General features: G+C 34.2%; 1 long non-coding RNA gene across 1 annotated transcript in view; it reads right to left on the reverse strand.

Annotated features, from left to right (window-relative positions):
• Positions 1-296: 296 nt before the first annotated feature.
• LOC135278047 (uncharacterized) overlaps positions 297-14,315 on the reverse strand; it is a 47,410-nt gene continuing 33,391 nt past the window's right edge. Inside the window, exon 3 of the long non-coding RNA XR_010345605.1 lies at positions 297-1,182. This is a non-coding gene — a long non-coding RNA (uncharacterized LOC135278047). The remainder of the gene's footprint in view (positions 1,183-14,315) is intronic.

The following is a 14,315-nucleotide window of genomic DNA, read 5'->3' on the forward strand; positions in this document are numbered from 1 at the left end:
TTGGAACAACATCTTTCCTTCATGTGTTACATAATTTTTGTCTTTCCAGGTTTATATTTATCTTTCTGTTTCTCTGGCTCACCAATAACTCTTCAGTAAGAAATGGCCTCTTTCATGGCCAGAGAGCTTCTTCGGGCTTATGTATGTAATTAGGTCAAATTATTTGAGTGACAATTAAAACAGCAAAACCTACTTTCATGGCATTCAATCAGGAGTATAATTATTTAACATATGTGTTTACATTTTAATTTTCAGAATTAGAAATCACATGGATACAAATGTAAGATTCAATTTTATTTTCTTCAAAGCAATAAACTAGGTTTATTGTAGTCTTCTGGCATTTAGAGAAATACAAAGCACTGAGCTGTCAGATTTTACAATGACAATAGAGAATTGTTAATTCTGATTTTGAGGCACAAACATTGCAATCATTAACTTACATTTATAAAATGAGTTGGCAAAGGGAATAGAAACAAAAAGTTGTAAATAAGTTAAATGATTTGAGAAGATAGCACAGTCATTGCACAGCCACCATTTTAATCCAGTCACTTTGCAAAATGAAGGCTATTTGGACATGTTTCATCAAAAATGAAACTGACCAGATAGTCCACAGGTGATCAGTTCCAAAGCTTCCCCTAGAGTCAGCCCTCCAAATATTTATCATATATGTGTGTATGTTTGCTTGGATCATGATAAGGTACCAATTTGGGATTTTTGGAAACCGAGCTAGAATGTCACCTGAGACATCCCTCTGATTTGGACTGGGTTCAGAAGCAAAGTACCTTGAGAGGCCAAAAGAGAAAGAGGATGAGCAGGAGAGCAAGCTGGAATGGACAGCCCGTGTCGCCAGCTCTAATATCCCATTGCAATTATTTTGTGGACATCCACTCCTTGCCTGCACAGGAGATAGGGCTATAAGTGTATGTTATTTTTTAATTACAAGGGGGTAGAAAAAATCCTGATGATGGGCTGGAAGGTGCCATTGCATTGTTATTTTTTCCTCTCCCTTCGTTTGCTGATTATGTGAGCCGGGCTCCTTTGCTAGCCGATGATAAGCAGAATTTCCATGTTCTCTGCATAATTAATCCATCTCTGCCTCTCTTCATGCCAACTCGCCCGTTATCGCCGGCACATGCCTGAATTGCAAAAGAATCCGCTCTTCAATTGGAACTTATTGATATTCTAAGAAAAAAAAAAGAGAGAAGGGGGAAAAAACTGAAAATCCTTAAGTTTAAGCCGCAGATTTTTAAATGGATTAATTTCGCTGCAATCGCAGCCATCTAAGGCGGGAAGGCAGGCAGAGCAAATTGAAAGCGTCTCCATGTTTGCAGAATTGGGTCCAGAACGCTGAAATGTACTGGCACAGCTCTCTTTTAAAGTCAGAAAATTACCATTCATTTACATCACATGAAATACTTTTTTATGTTAGAAATATTCAAGAGACGTTCTTAAATGCCTGCTAATGCTTGATAACATTTCTAACTTTCAACATTTTGCTAGACTTTGATATGACATGATAGGAATGCCTTCCAGTAGAGAATATTATATCTCTCTTTATCACATATTAGATTACATCATCTTTTTCTTAATCATTCCCAAGTAGTCTTTAAACAATGAAGTCTGTCATTGGCTATGTAGGATTTTGTGTGCTGATGGAGGTCAAGGTTAGTCAGTTATTTTTTGAGTCTACCTACAAATGAAATGTTTGTTTTTGTTTAATCTTTCTTCTTCAAATGCCTAAAGACCTTGGGCAAAAATAATAACAATATAATAATCATAATAATTTCTCAGTAGTCATTGTTTTGACTATTTTCCTCAATCTTATGATAAACTCTTGTTTTTCAGAGACTTGTTTCCTTCTCATTTTAACTTGTAAATAGTTACACGTTGAAATCCCCTTTGACTTAGAAAAAGGTCAGTAGTGGGAGTCGTTCCACAAAGTGTGCAGTTCAAAAAATCACAAATACAGGAACTTTCACTTCCAGAATTCTTGTAATTTCCCGATAGAATTAATAAATCTTGCTTAGTTGTTAATGTCTTTTTTTTAAATTTTGAAATATATTGTATGTTAATTCCCTAACTCCTGGCATAGAACACTGGCTAGCACTGAAAGTCTTCCTAATAGTCTAGTTTAGCTTCAGCAATTCGTTCTTCCCGCGGTTAGATGCTCACAAATCTGCAGTTTATGCTGGTCTGCATGACAAGGCTGATGTGCTTTCCTAGCTTAGATAATAGAGTGGCTAATATTGGAGAGAATTGAAAATATGCATTTGAATATCTAAAAATAGTCACAATTAAGTAGTTTTTATTCATTTTGAATTCAGCAGAACTTCAATGGGAAAATAATAATTTTAAAAATACCAACTAAGTTGGGTGGTACATTTTCTAGGGAAAGTGAATCTGTAAGCAGTGATATTCTTTGGAGATATTTGTTTCAGTTACAAAACAAGGATCTACATAACTACAGGTCATTTTAACATAAAATATTGGCATTGACATGCAAAAGTCTGTCTATTAGTGAGCAACTTAAATATTGACATTGTATTTTTTCCTCAGAAATAAACCAAAACAAAGAGGTAAGAAACACATTTAAGAGGAAAATATTTTTATAGTAATAGTAAAATAAGAAAGTGACAATTACTATAAACATAAGAACAATAAAATTATATAATCTTAATGTAATCATCTTAATTATAAAATCTTTAATAATTCCTAGGCTACCTAGGCTTGTAAATGGAGGAAACTGCTAGTTGCACATTGAGTAATTTTGTATAGTCAGCTAAACAGTTTAAACCAATTTTAAAAATGAAATGAAAAATGACCCTTCTTAAAATAGCCATAGCAAAAACATTTCAACCATAAATAACAATTTCACTGACCTTGTATACTCAACCCTTTCATTTAAAGGTGTGAATTAAAAGGACTTGAATATTGCGGGTATATTTAGGGAAAGGAAATGTCTCCTGGGTATTCTGTTGTGAAAAGAAAAATTTTGATATAAAACTCAATATGCTATGGTATGCATTTAGTTTGTGTTTTGAACATTCTATACAAGATAGTTATAAATATATCAATTGTAAATTTGTTTTCATAAAAATTATATTTTATATCTATGCTCTGAAATCATTGGCGTTTTATCTATATATAATTAATAGTTGTAACTTAGTTCATATAGTTTAACACAATTTTTTCTTGTGAAATATGAGTTATGCTGTTTTCACTATTATATTCCAAATTCACTGAGTATTTTAAATAAATATAAGGTATCGCATTCCTAATTATTACCATATGTGCAGATCAGAGCAAGAAGAGTGATGCAAATGGTTTCGAGATGTTCTGTGTCAGATGACAGGCTAAATCAAACAGCAGTGTTTCACTATGAAGTGGTGACTACAAATGCGATATGAATTAGCTATTTCACTGAAAAAACTAAGACACTGACATGGATTCATAAATGATGAACTGACATAATAGAAACAATTGAATGAGGCTTTTTCTGTCTTTTAAATTTAAGGATGAATTGAAAAGTGAGAAAGGCTGTTACAAATGGTTTCCTTGGTGTCAAAAATTACTAAATAATTCTTTTTTCAACATTAGGAAAATGAGTGACAGGCCTTTATTTGTATTGTGCATGATGGATGGATTCCTTCATCACCCCCCTTCTCCTTCCTCTTTTCTTTGCAATTGGATGGAGTTAAACTATTTACCACCTCTAAGTTGGCATTTTTCTCATCAGATGCCACCATATCCTAAAACTTAAACCTCTCCTACACTTGTAATCAAAGAGCCAGACATATCAATTACATCTTTCTCACAGATGTAGAGATATCATGTACCTCTTCAAAAATGAAATATTTAATGATTCTTGATCCATTGCCTTTTCTTGCTGTAACTCCAAGAGGCTTAAACATTGTCAGTCCTGGAGAAAACATACTTGAACACTTTTCTCCTTTCTGTTGATTCCTCTCAGATCAGGTCGTTCTTCTGATAAGGAAAAAAGGTTTAAAGAGCTTTTAATTGTTCATATTTTATGCCAAACTTTCCAATATATTATTCCTCACACCAGCTTCTCAAAAGCTCTCACCATGGGTCACTGAATATTGACACTGATCAATCTAAAGTAGCCATTGAGAATCTTCTATTTATCCTTAACACTGCTGTGGGCACCAAAGACGGATTGTAATTTTGTTACTTACCTAAATGTGTTAAGTGGTCTTTCCTGGGCAACAGTTTGCTGTAAAATGCCCACATTTTGGTTAACTCTAACAAGATACATTCTATTAGTATCCAATTATTCTTTCATATGAATCTGGAGTTCATTTCTTTGAAGATACTTGAAGTCATTTTCCAGATTGGTAATTCTCAAGTATAAACAGCTTAACCATATCTTTGATTGATGTCAGGTACCCCAAATTTTACACATACAGTATAGCCATCTATATTTTAAAATAGCTGAATTAGAGTCTCTCAGGGAACATCAAGTTATGCTTTAAAAAGGAGGCACTGGAACAGAAAGGCCTTCCCACATACCTGGACTGGAGAATGATAAACCAAGTAATGTTCCCCTATCTTCAAAATCTCCCTGGAAAATCTTCCACAGTCTTTTATGTAATAACTGCAGTCTTGATTAACCAAAAGAAGTTCAGGTGTTTTCTTTTCTCTACTAAGGAAATAACTAAAGAAAAAAGCAGCTATTGTTTCTTATTGTAACTAATCATATATCATCTTTATAACATTAATAATGGACCTTGATTTCCTCATTTTTATAATTTCAAAAATAATACCTATATCAAGGAGTTATGATACTATATTTCCTGAAGCATTTTCATGAAGTTAGTATCCTTATGTGTTGACATTTGGTCATTATTTTATAAGAGACCTACTACTGGAAGAAGAGAGGGGGCTGAAAAGAATATTTTGTGTGTCTGTGTGTTTTCTATCTTACATATATTAGGTATTTCCATTCAAACATTGAGAAAAATGAAATTTTTTTTTTCAGGTACTTAAATAACCAGTATAAACTTCTGAAATAATCTCTTCATATTTATTGCAAATCTTATAAAAGATTAAAAATTAGAAAAGAAACAATAATTTGTTGACACTGCTGCTTTCATATAAAATGACTTCCAGTCATCAGAGGTTCTGGTTCTTAATTTGTAACCTCCATAGCAGCAGGCTGGAATTAGTGATAAAACTTGTGATTTTTGGAGCACAGGTAAATAGTTAATAATTTGAATCACATATATTTTATGAATATAATTTTGAAAGATAGGACAAGGAATTATTAAGGAAAAATTAATATAGTGTTTAAAAAGATGTGTCACTCTAAGAAGTAAAATATAAGTTAAATCATTTTTATTTTCTAAAATGCTGATTTATAATTTAGAAAAGTATATATTTAAATAAATAGTTATCCTGTTTAAAAATAAAAGCAAAGCTAAATGTGTGGTTTTTGTTTTTAAAAATATTTCAGGAAAAATTAAAACTGTGTAATTTATGATGTATAACAGGATGTTATGAAATAGGCATACACTGTGGAATGGCTACATCAAGCTAATTAACATATACATCACTTCAAATGTTTATTTTTTGTGGTGAGAACTCTTAAAATCTACTCTCTTAACAATTTTTAAATACATAGTATGTTGTTATTAACTGTAGTCTCCAGGATGTTCAATAGATCTCTTGAACTTACTCCTCCTGTTTAACTGAAATTGTGTACCGTTTGACCAATCTCTCATAATCTCAAGGCTTCTACCTAGGTAGCCACCATTCTATTCTCTGCTTCTATGAGTTCAAGTTTTTTTAGATTCCACATATAAGTGAGATCATGTGATACTTATCTTTCAGTGCCTGGCTTATTTCACTTAACATAAAGTCCTCCAGGTTTATCCATATTGTCAGAAATGACAGGATCTCCTTGGTTTTTTAAGGCTGAATAGTATTTTATTGTGTATATATACCACGTTTTCTGGATCTAATTTCAAATGCATCTTTTTGTTGTTGTTGTTATTGTCATTGTTTTAATTTTTATTCTGGATTCATAGATACATGTGCAGGTTTGTTTTGTGGGTAATTTGCATGTCACAGGGGTTTGGTGTACAGATTATTTCATCACCCACATAATAAGCATAGTACATGACAGGTAGTTTTTCAGTCCTCACCCTCCTCTCACTCTGCACCATCGAGTAGACTTCAGTGTCTGTCATTTTCTTCTTTGTGTCCATATGTACTCAATGTTTAGCTCCCACTTAGAAGTGAGAACATGCAGCATTTGGTTTTCTGTTCCTGTTAGTTCCTTTATCTGTCTCCATCCATGTTGCTGCAAAAGACAACAAATGCATGCTTTTATTTGTAAATAATTGATTCACATGCCATGAAGGGCTTATTAAGGAAATGATCAATTAAGATTCCTCTAGTTCTTTTTTTGTATTATTATTATTTTTATAACTGATTATATCACATATTATTATTAAGCACTTATTGGTCCAGATTATTCAAAAAATTGGTTACTTTCATAAAAAATTCTTGGTATTAGAACCTGCATCAGAAACCACTATTTTCTTAAAAATATGTAACTACAACATGATAGATTTTTTATTTTAAATGTTGATAATAAAACAATTAAAATATTAATTAATAACTAATGAGCAACTACCATGTGGAAATCTATGTGCAGATAATTTTTTATAATCCAATTATACCATAAGGGAGAATATGATAATTTCCGAGTCCCATGAGAACACAAATTAATTCCAACTTCAATGATATGTGTTGCTCTGAAGTGTTATGGAATTTGCATCCCACTTCCACCTCACTCTATATTTGTCTCTGGGTTTTATTGAGTCTTACTTGAAAGAGGTGGACCACTCACCAACATTTGAGTCTCCTTGGTCCATCCACAATTACCATCACAATTACATTGTGACAATAAAACTTGATCAATACAAACAAAAATATGTTATCCATGTTGAGGTAACACAAAGTAAAGACAGGGTCATAGCTGATAGTATATGGCTGTGTCCCCACTCAAATCTCACCTTGAATTGCAATAATCCCCATGTGTCAAAGGGCAGGGCCAAGTGGAGATAATTAAATCATGGGTGAAGTTTCCCCACATACTGTTTTCTTGTTAATGAATAAGTCTCATGAAATCTGACGGTTTTATAAATGGGAATTTCCCTGCAAAAGCCCTCTAGGCTGCTGCCTTATAAGACATGACTTTACTTCTTCTTTGCCTTCCACCATGATTGTGAAGCCTTCACAGCCATGATGAACTGTGAGTTCATTAAACCTCTTTCCTTTATAAATTACCCAGTCTTGGGTATGTCTTTGTTAGCAGCATGAGAACAGACTAATACAATGACTGTCAGGAATTATAAAAGTAAGTCTATCCAGAAAGACTTTCCAGAAGGGTACATTTTGATTCGAATTTTTGTAAAGAAGAAAGAGCCATGGCATGGATACACAGGAGAATAAGTAAGATGTACAGAGGGAGAAAGACTGGGAGAATGTGATTCTTAGCTAGAACCTTAAACCAATGTTAGAACTTTGGTTAAAAGAAACAGTAGGATATATATAAGTTGATACCTAGGAAAAATTGAAAGGGAGCAAGAGATTTGAAGAAATTATTTTTACTTTGGTTATAGGAAGGAGTAGAGATTAAAGGCCAACAACAGGGACACTGTCAGACTGTCAGTACTAGTGTCAGGATTCAAAGGTCGTTCTGCATTGCAACTCCAAGGCAATGCTTCTGAGATAGATAATTGGATGAAAGATGTCACAGCAGATAAGGAATGTATGGACACAGACTTTTACTTAAGTGACAGACTAATTTTATAGATTTAATTTGAAAACAGAAAATAAAACGATACAATTTTCTAACATTAAATGAGGAAAGTAAACACACATAACCCCATTTTACAGAAAGTAATCTTGTTATTACAATGCATTTATTTGTTGCATAGTTGAAAAAATAAGTCCAAGTAGTAGGAAAATATTTCTAGTTTCTAGACTTATAGCATATTGCTCTAACTAAAGATATATAAATGTACATGTTTTATTTAAAAAAATTTATTCCTACAAGTAAGTCAATATACCTATTGAAATGCTTAATATGAAAATTCACTTTGCAAAGTTTTGAGATCTCCTTAGCAATTTGCCCCCACTTTTTTCCCTGAAAATGCATTATTTCTTTTGCTAGTTTACTTCTGTGCTTTCAATTCTCAAAGTTGTGATTTAACTACATGGTCTCTCGTGCCAGACTGCTTGATTTAAATCCCAGCTGTGCCACCCACTAGCTGTGTGATTCCAGGCAGATTACTTACCTCTCTTTGGGCTTGTTTTCTCATCGATGCGATAGAGATGATAATAGACTGTACCTTAAAGAATTGTGGAGAATTGCTGTGAATCATTTCATACATATAAAGCAATCAGAATGGGGCCTGAAACACATGAAGCACTTAATAAAATTAGCTTTTATTATTAGCCTTTGCCCTTAAAACATCAACTTCTTCCAATAAATGATAATAGGTGCGATTGTGTGTGTGCCTGCATGCATTTTTGTGTGTGTGTTGTCGTGTATTGGATAGAGGGACCCATGCAAACTGAAAACATTTAGAGGGTGATATAAATCCATTCAATAAGCTGTGCTTTCTATTTTTTTTTTTTCAGTTTTACATCATAATGCCCCAAATAAAAGTAACGTAGCTGGTTTTCATGACAGCATAATTATTAGTATACCCACCCCAAGAGAAGTGCCTATTTGTGTTGTTCTCATTAATGTTATTGTCATGCCACCCCCATCTCTTTTTGATATCTATATTCCAGAAGAAATTCCCAGTCCTTTTCACTGAGAGCTGTAGTTCACTCATCTTAGTTCTGAAGGGGCTGTCCGGATCTGAAGTCAAGGCCTGGTCAACTCTATGAGCCTATTTTGTCCCTTGTCCTAAGCACCAGTAAACCATGCCACTTGCATGTTTATCAAGTTTTTGATTTATGTTTCACTATTAATTAACGAAATCCCTTGGATCTTTTGTCACATTGAAACTGTTAGCCAATTATGACATGCCACCTATCCCTAGTTCATCTTTTCTAATGAAAAGAATTCAAATGGAATAAACAATTTAACAGCTGTTACAAGTTGGTAACATTTTAAAAGGTATAAGGTCTAATTTTTCAGTACGAAAAGTTAAGTGGTGGTACAGTAATTCTGCATTACTTAAAGTAACACTAGTTGCTGTTTGAAACAACCTAAAAAATACAATGATGGGAAGATAAAAGAATTTTATTTTTTATTCATGTAAAGTCCCTTCTCTAACTGATGATACAGGTCTCAGGATCTTTCAATCTTGTAGTCTTCTCATTTTTAACTTGTGATTTTCAAAATTACTCCAAGGTAAAAGAGGAAAGAGCATGGAAAATCACACATAGGACACCCCCATCTCTTTCATTCATTTTCCACCAGCTATAACTTAGTCACAGAGCTGCACCTAGCTGCAAGGAAATGTAGTCTAGCTGTGTGCCCAGGAAGAAAAGGAAATAGATGTGTTATGCAGAAGTCAGTGTCTGGCATACATACGCTGTTTGTGAGTATAACTGAATTTAAGGTAGGTAGTACTAAATGCTATGTTGATGGATATTTAATGACATGAACCTATACTCATTTTTAGACTAAATAAGCATGTTACAAAATGGATTAACATTATAATTCAATTTCTTTTCTTTTTTTTTTTTTTTTTTGAGACACAGTCTTGCTCTGTCACCAGGCTGGAGTGCAGTGGCCCAATCTCGACTCACTGCAATCTCCACCTCCTGGGTTCAAGCAATTCTTCCGCCTCAGCCTCCCGAGTAGCTGGGACCACAGGCACGTGCCACCACACCCGGCTAATTTTTTTGTCTTTTTAATAGAGATGGGGATTCACCATGTTGGCTAGGATGGACTCCATCTCTTGACCTCGTGATCCGCCCACCTCGGCCTCCCAAAGTGCTGGGATTACAGGTGTGAGCCACCGTGCTCCGCCTGTAATTCAATTTTATTTAAATATATGTTCACATGTATATGTATTAATTGTACATGAAGCATGTATACATATGTGTATGTATTATGAAGATATTCAGATCTATACATATGGTATAAAGACTGTAAGGTTAAGATAGGATTAAAGATGATATTTCATTTTTTATTTTTGCCTTTTCAATTTATGATCTGTCAACATAAGTATATATTATTCTAAAATAAAATTATACTTGTAAACATAAATAGTATTTAGCTTGATCTCTTCAAGTGTATCATTTTAATTTAGGTCATTTGTTCCATTTATCAAAATATTTTTCTCTTTTGACTTACCATCTCACATATTTATATTTCCTTCTAGCTTTGTTCTATCTGGAGTACTCAAAGTGTACCATACATTGCATACAAGTCAGTGATTAAAACATTGAAAGGAGTAGGACCTCTTTGTCATGACACTAAGTTCTTTTATTTTTCCATCTCTGTGTCCCTAGTGCCCACTTCAGGGCTTGGTACATACCAGGAACTCAGTTAACATTTATTTAAATAAATGAATAAATGGTGCTGATAGTAATTCATTAATCAGTACTACATATTTCTTTGTGTTCATTCAATCCATAAAAATACAGATGGTTTAACTTATGATTTTTCAACTTTAAGATGGTATGAGAGCAATACACATTCAGTATGCTCCTAGACCTACAGTGGTTCAGATAAACCCATTGTAAGTTGATTTAGGATATTTTTGATTTATGATGAATTTATCAGAACCACATAATAAATTGGGGAACATCTGTATACATCTTTGTCATTTACTAAACTTTGTTTCTCCACTTTGTCCTAATTTGAGACATGTTAACATTGATAATAAAAGTTAACATTTATTCTCCTAACTTTGTGCCAGACATTATTCTAAGTTCTTTATTGGAAGATTAATCTAATCTTCCCAACAAACCCATGACGTAGGTCCTATTATTATTTTCTTTTTTATATTAAAAGGTACAGAGAACTTAGGTGATTTGCCCAAAGTTACACAGTAAATGGCAAAACCGGACAGTCTAGCTCCAGAATCTTTTATTTGAATCATCATCTTCCATTCCCATATACAAGTTTTTTCAAAGTTATCACATTATGTGGCTGTCTACTACAACTGGGTCTGTTGGATTTGTGTACACAGTCACACAGTTAGAAAGTGGAAGAACTGAAATATACTGTTATCCTTTTTCTGCAATATTTATGTGCTAATAGAAATTCCATTAGTGGGGCATAGCTTACTCATGGTGAACCTCTGTTGACTCTTAATGATCATTGCTTTCTTTTCTCAATGTTTTATTTTATTTTATTATATTTAATCTATTTGTTTTGAGACAGGGTCTTGCTCTGTCATCTGGGATGTCGTGCAGTGGCAAAATCACAGCTCACTATAAACTCAAGCTCCTGGGCTACAGCAATCCTCTCGCCTCAACCTCTTGAGTAGCTAAGACTGTAGGCATGTGCCACCACATCTAGCTATTTTGTTTGTTTGTTTTTTTAATAGAGACAGGGTCTCACTCTGTTGCCCAGGCTGATCTGAAACTCCTCCACTTAAGCATCCTCTGCTAAAAGTGCCTCAGCCTCCCAAAGTAGCAGGATTACAGGCATGAGACACCACACCAGCCTCTAAATGTTTTTTAAACCAATTTAATAATAAATCCTAGAATTTTTAGATGTGTTAAAATTGAGCTTCCCACTGTCTAATTTTATCCCTTTAATTTTTTTTTTAACAACATTTAAGTGTTTTGAGCTTCATCACGCCCCTTCCATTGGGGATTGCACAGAGGTTACTTGTGCTGTTCCATGCTCTCAGCTGAAACTTCCTGTAGTGCTGTGGGAAAAAATCTTTCTGGGCAGAAACTGGAACTCTTTTTTATAGCATCTCAGCCCTTGGCTGTTTACCTATCTTAGGTTTCAGTTCCTTCAACCATGTTTGTTTTACCTTTCCCAGTTTAAAAGTGGTTCTCTTTGATGGAAAACAGGAGACAAATGGAAGTGCATTCATTTTCTCTCATTGGTTGACTTTACATTGTCTGTTGCATGAGGTTCACCAATTCCTTCTTCTTGTTCTTGCTCCAGCTGTATGTAAAAAGGCCATTTCTATTATTAGCATTGCACTATTGTTATTAACATAAGCATAAGCATTTTTGAAAGTCTACTTCTGGTTTTATAATTTCCTGAGACAATCTTTAGTTGCTCACACAACGTTTTTAGAATGCATTTTTTTTGACTGTTTACATGCCTCTTATTCCATTTTTTATAGCTATCATTTAAAGTCCAAGTTAGTCAGAGATAGCCCTAATGAATCAGGCTAGAACTGTAAACAGAGTTTTCCTCTATTTTATAACTCAATGAACATATCATAATTACTTATTTAGGAAAAATGGTTTGCATTATTCTTTGTAGACGATGCAGTATTCACACAGGAAAGAATCCTTTACTCAAACAAAAATCTAGCTACTTTGGCCACTTCTTAGTTAATACTTCATTATGCTATTTACAGTTGAGACCTATGTTGAAACGTATTTTAGTGATCTAGAAACATTTTCATATTGGTCAATGCTCTTTTGGATTTTCTCAGTGTTTGGGTTTGTTTTGTCATTTTTGATCAACCAGTTTGTTATTTTAGCTTTTAGTACAAAATATACTTCTAGCTAGATAATCCACTTATCATTGAAATATCTACAAGGAAAAAAGTTTGTTATGATGAATCTGTCACGGTCTAGGGCCTAACCTCTTCTATTTTCCCTAAAACAATTATTTTTGCAATACAATTTTTGAAAGCTAAGAGTTTAGAGGAAATGAAACCATTGTGTCATTGCAAAACAGATGGTAACTAATGTATTATCAGGTAACAGAATCAGATTTCGGGGGGGATATTTCTCATTTCTCTAATTTCTCTAATACTGAGATTGTTTGTATTTGTGATTTTATAGTTAGAATTTCTTTAATTTAGAATTTTCTGTCATCATTAAATTATCTTCCTCTAAATAAATGCTGGCTGTGGAACTATTGCTATAGTTAGATCTGAACTATGAAACTTTAGCCAGTATTTTTCTGAGTATTTTGACCTTTAAGAAAACATCATGGTAACAGTCTCTTCATGTTTCTATCATGGGTACTTCTCAAAGTGATTCACATTGGTTGTATACTCTCCATCAATACCAATTAGAACTTGTTGGTGATAAGTAACCAAAACCTTAGCAAATAAAGGGAATATTTGGCTCCCTAACTGGAAACAAGAGGGCCGAGGTTACTGTCAGACACATTTGGCTCTGATGTCAGCATCAAAAGCTCATTCTCTCTTTTCACAGCCTGGCTCCACTTCCCTACCCAGGCTCCATTTTCAATCAGGCTTTCTTAGGTGGTTTGGAAGATGGCTCCTAGTACTCTTACAGCTTACAATGAAAAAGAGAGAGAGAAGGCGGGGGGAGGGGAGGGGAGGGGAGAAGAAAGGAGAGGAGAGGAGAGAGAAGAGAGAGAGAGACACTCTTTTTCCAAGTCAGAGATTGGTTAGCTCTGCCTAGGTGACTTGCCCATCCTCGAGCCAATTATTGTACTATGGGGGGATGCAGCACTCTTCTTGGCCAGACTGACTCACACCTTACCCATGTAGCCAGGGGTTAAAGTAACATTAGTGCGACAGCCCAACTCCAAGTACATGGTATAGAAACCTTTTAACCGCACATAAAGAACCATAGAGTAATACCACCAAATGGAAGGAGAAATAATGCCATTGCATGCTAAGATAAAATGCATCTCCTTTATTCATACTGACTCTTTACTCTTCTGTTTGAGAGTATAGCAGAGCAAGTTCAGGTGCCTTGTTTTATCAGAATGTGATTTCCAGTAAATTAAGTTGTTTACATCCCTACTATGAGGTAAGCATTGTGCTGAAACAATGGCTTATCTAAAATACAAGTTTTCTGTATCCTAAACACTGTTTTTAAACAGTCCAAGTATTATAATCTATATTAGGAAATATCATTACTCTCCTGCTTAGCCAAATAGTTCTTATGGTGTCTTATTTATTGCTGTGTAACAAACTTTCTTAGAACATAGAAGGTTATTTAGCTCACAGATCTGCAATTTGTGTAGGAGTCTGTGACAGTGTCTTACCTCTGCTCCATTTGTCAACACCTTGGGCAGTTAGAAGGGTGGGTAATTTTTAAGGCTCACTCACTTACATGTCTAGTGGTTGACACTAGTCATTGTATAAGATTTCAGCTGTGGCTCTTGCCTGGAATATTTGCATATGGCCTCTCCATGT

The sequence above is a fragment of the Aotus nancymaae genome, unplaced genomic scaffold (genome assembly GCF_030222135.1).
Source record: "Aotus nancymaae isolate 86718 unplaced genomic scaffold, 86718_ANA_hifiasm-v0.15.2.pri h1tg000036l, whole genome shotgun sequence".
NCBI lineage: Eukaryota > Metazoa > Chordata > Mammalia > Primates > Aotidae > Aotus > Aotus nancymaae.